We start from the raw sequence: 4,295 nt of genomic DNA, 5'->3' as shown, positions 1-4,295 counted from the left end.
GAAAATCTTTTCAGTTGCTTGAAAGCATACTGTGCAAGGGCTGCAATGACAGGAACTGCAATTCACGTGGGATGAAAGCCAGCCTTTTTGATCTGTTTTTACACCGTATTAAACAGGAGTATTGATGCTGTGTATTCATGGCATGTGCTCTCAGTTTTTCATGCACATCTTTCTCCATGTTTCATTTATCCTGTTTATGGTGGTGATTAGTGAGGATGTATTGCAAAGTGTAAGACCCGAGCGTGACATCGATGTATAGAAGGAGTGTTGTCTTCATTTTGGCTGAGATAGAGTTGGTTTTCTTCCTATTATCTAGTATGGTGCTGTGTTTTGGATTTAGGATGAGAATAATGTTGATAACACACCAACGTTTTAGTTGTTGCTGAGCAGTGGCTGCACAGAGCCAAGGACATTTCAGCTTCCTGAGCTGCACTGTCAGTGAGGGGCTGGATGTGCACAAGGAGCTGGGTGGGACAGAACCAGCACAGTTGGCCTAAACTCACCAAAGGAATCTTCCATACCATTTCACATCATGCTGAACAGTGAAACTAGAGGAGATGGCCAGGGAGGCAGGCACTGATGAGGGACTGGCTGCACATCACTCACCAGGTAGTAAGCAATTCCATTGTGCATCGATTGTTTTGTATTATTATTAGTTTCCCTTCCTTTTCTGCCCTATTAAACTACTGGTCAATGAGGACAATGCAATGAGGTTGTAGGGTGTAGTAGGTGAGGGTCAGCCTTTTCTCCCAGGTCAGTGATGAAAGGAAATGGCCTTAAATTACATCAGGGGAAGTTCAAGACTGCCCAGGGATATGGTGGAGTCACTGTCCTTAGAAGTGTTCAAGAAATATGGAAATATGGCAGTGAGGGACGTGGTTAGCAGACATGGTGGGGATGGGTTGGGATTCTAAGCTACCTTTATCTCAACCCTTGGGTTTTATGTTTTTTTTCCCCAGTTCTCCATCCAACTGGGAGCTGCCTACCAGCTTAAATCACAGCAGTCATTTTGGTGCTCGACGTGGAGCATGAAGGATTGGGATAACAACAGATCTGTTCAGAGTGTGTTAAAACAAATTTGTTATAAGCAAATAGTTATCATTTAGTATAAGTTAATAGTTGCTGGTCACAACAGGCTTCTTCAATTAACTCCATGGAGACAATTTGAGCAAAATATTTAAATGTTAACATTTCTTTTATCTGAAGAAGAGAATAGAAGCCTGTAGTTACCCAACATGAGACAGAAACTGTGCCTCCGAGCAATAATCCCTTTGTTTACAACAGGTTTTGGTCAATCTCAAAGTAAAAGTTATTCCAGTTACACTCTGGGGTTTGTTTACAGTACATGCTCATGGTGTTCAAAGGGTGCAAAACAGGTAGAATTCAGTACGTACTGCCCCAGTCTGAGAACAGCATCTTCATAGTTCTAGTACAAAGAGGCAACAGTTTGATAAGGAGCAGAGTAACATTTTAGACTAAGTGTTATTACAAAGTGACAAGCAGATTTCTCACAGTACCCATTAATGTATTCCCGGTTTCATCCCCTAATGCTTAACGGGAACAGCAAGAACCCATCTAAGGCAGAAGTGAGCAAACAAACCTTTCACTGTCAGCTGGATTTGTAGCCCTGGTTCTCTGCAGCTCTGTATCTTGTTATCATGCAGAGCTGATTATGAAGCACCTCAAACCTTAAAAATATGAAAACATAAACAGTGGTAGGAAAGCCGCAAGACTGATGTTATAAAAGTGAAAATTCACCTTCCACGAGGCAGAAATAAACAGAAAAACTTGAAAATAATGGGATGTAAGAGGATGTGAAAGCAGGAGAACAGCCTGAGTGATGGGGCTGAGCAGGACCAAGGCGGCTGTGGTGCAGCAGGAAGGGATGCAGGGCACCATATGAAGCCGTCGTGTTACAAGGGGAATATACACATTAAGTGTGGAAAATGATTAATTTGCAGGGAGTTGGAGGCACAGAGGTTGCGTCACTGACAGCTCATCCAAATCCCCTGATCTCATCCAAATTCTTGAGTTATTTCCTAATACTCCATATAATTAGAATTCTCAAAGACTGGCAATTACACCATTTAGGTTTTAGCAGCAGTGTGTTTATGTGTTACAAAACACTGTCAGCTGTGCATGAAGCAAACATTCCAACACAAGCCAGAACTCAGAAACGTTTCTCTCCTCACTCCAGCTTGGGGCTGTGGAGGCTGGCTGAGTGCAGCTCCCAGGATCCAAGATATGTCCAGCCGTGCCAGGACAAGAGGCAGTGACTTGTTTCTCAGTGAGAAACTGGAGCACAGGAGGTTCCCTCTGATGAACAGGAGCATATCTGTGCTGTGCTGGCTGTCCAGAGTTTGTGGGGTCTCCTCCTTGGAGATCTCTAAGAGCCACTGGATATAGTGCTGGGCACCCCGCTCTGGGTGTCCCTGCTGAAGCAGGGGTTGAACCAAGTGATCTCCAGAAGTCACTTCTAACTTAAACCATTCTATAACTGTGTTTATTATTTTCCCAAACCTTTGGTCAGAAACTTTCCACAAAGGTAGAATTTTGTCTGCCCAAATTGCTTGATCAGAGAGCACTGTGTTCAGCTTTGTGCCCCTCCTACAATAAAGACATTGAGGCCCCAGTGCATGTTCAGAGAACAGCAATGGAGATGTGGGGGTTCTGAAGCACAAACCTTGTGAGGAGCAGCTGAGGGAGCTGGGATTGTTCAGTCTGGAGAAGAGGAGGCTCAGGGGAGACCTTATTGCTCTCTACAACTATCTGAAAGGAGGTAGTGTTGGGAGGGGTCGGCCTCTTCTCCCAGGTAAGGGATGAGAGGAAATGGCCTTAAGTTGCTCAAGAGGAGGTTCAGCTTGGAAATTAGGAAAAGCTTCTTCTCAGAAGGAGCAGTGATGCATTGGCACAGGCTGCCCATGGAGGTGGTGGCATCGCCATCCCTGGAGGTGTTCAAGAAACGTGGAGATGTGCCACTGATGGACATGGCTAGTGGGCATGGTGGGGATGGGTTGATGGTTGTGGACTTGATGGTCTTAGTGGTGTTTTTCAATCTTAATGGTTCTGTAATAGAAAAGCAAAACAAGAACTTCTTCCATATCTACTTCTATGGTACAGAGCTGTGTGTGGATGTTGGACAGTAGAGTCACAAGCGCCTTCTCTTGCTATATGACCTTCTGTCAGCTTCATCTGTTGCTTTTTTGTCTACTGGAGATCAAATATTTCTGTGATCTTGCTGCTGCTAATTGCATTGTAATTCATGCATAAGTGCTGATAGTTTGTGCAGAGTTCAGCAGACTGATGCCCGTGGCTTATTGTTTACAAGTATCTCACAGCAGCACACAGGACATTCCAGCAAGAGCAGAGTAAGGCAACCATTCTGCTAACCCACTGCCTTGCACCTGGGGTTTCCAGTCTGCATAAGCACTGGGGGCAACGGAGGTGTGATTGTTCTGCAGGTAGAAGTGTCTTGCAGAGACAGCAAGTGAGACAAAGGCCTGGCAGTACTGGGAAGTCATTTCTGCAGGTTGGAGTTCAGTGGGAAGATGCACAGCTGTGCTGAGTGTGTCCAACAAGGCTCCTCCAGCTCAGCCAGAGCAGATGTGGTTTCAAGTACCCAGGGGCACTGCATGCTTAATTCGCTTCCAAACTCCTTGCATAACTTCAACTCCTAACCTCAGCCCTGTCCCTCACCCTGGGACAAAAAGTAGATTTTCTCCCTCGTTTCTGGAACAGTTATTCAACCAGGCATTTGCTATCTCAATGGCTGCTAGCTGCAAAGCTTTGCAGCACGTATTATTTCAGATGGTTCATAGGAAACCAATTTTAGCTGTGACAAAATGTTCTGAACTCACTACCACATTTTTATTGCTCTTTGGCTCCAGATTGATTTTTTCTTATGAGCTGACTGTGGCTTTTTTTATCAGACAAACCTGGAAAGCAGCAAATCAGTCTGGAGCTCAGCTGCACAAAGCAAACTTGCTTTGCTTATTGATGCATGCTTTTAGATCACTTTAAGTGTAACAAGAGTCAGCAATTTAGCTGAATTGGTTTGGTTTTCAGCTTTGATTGAAATTCACAGTTTAAAACATTAGCAAAATTAATTTGCTGGAGATTCTTATCTTTCCCAGTTAATTTGAATGAAGTGAGGTATGTAAATGTATGTACTTTGCAAGCTGTTATCTTTGCCATTTCAAAACAAGATTCATTTGAGCAAAAAGCTTTAAAATCCAGCTTTGATGATTGCTGGAGGCCCTGACTGGGGAGGTGGGTTGAGGTTTTGCCCGCGGTTT

This window comes from Tympanuchus pallidicinctus, unplaced genomic scaffold (assembly GCF_026119805.1).
Source record: "Tympanuchus pallidicinctus isolate F22 unplaced genomic scaffold, pur_lepc_1.0 scaffold1, whole genome shotgun sequence".
NCBI classification, from domain to species: domain Eukaryota; kingdom Metazoa; phylum Chordata; class Aves; order Galliformes; family Phasianidae; genus Tympanuchus; species Tympanuchus pallidicinctus.
Note: the sequence above shows the minus strand (reverse complement) of the source record.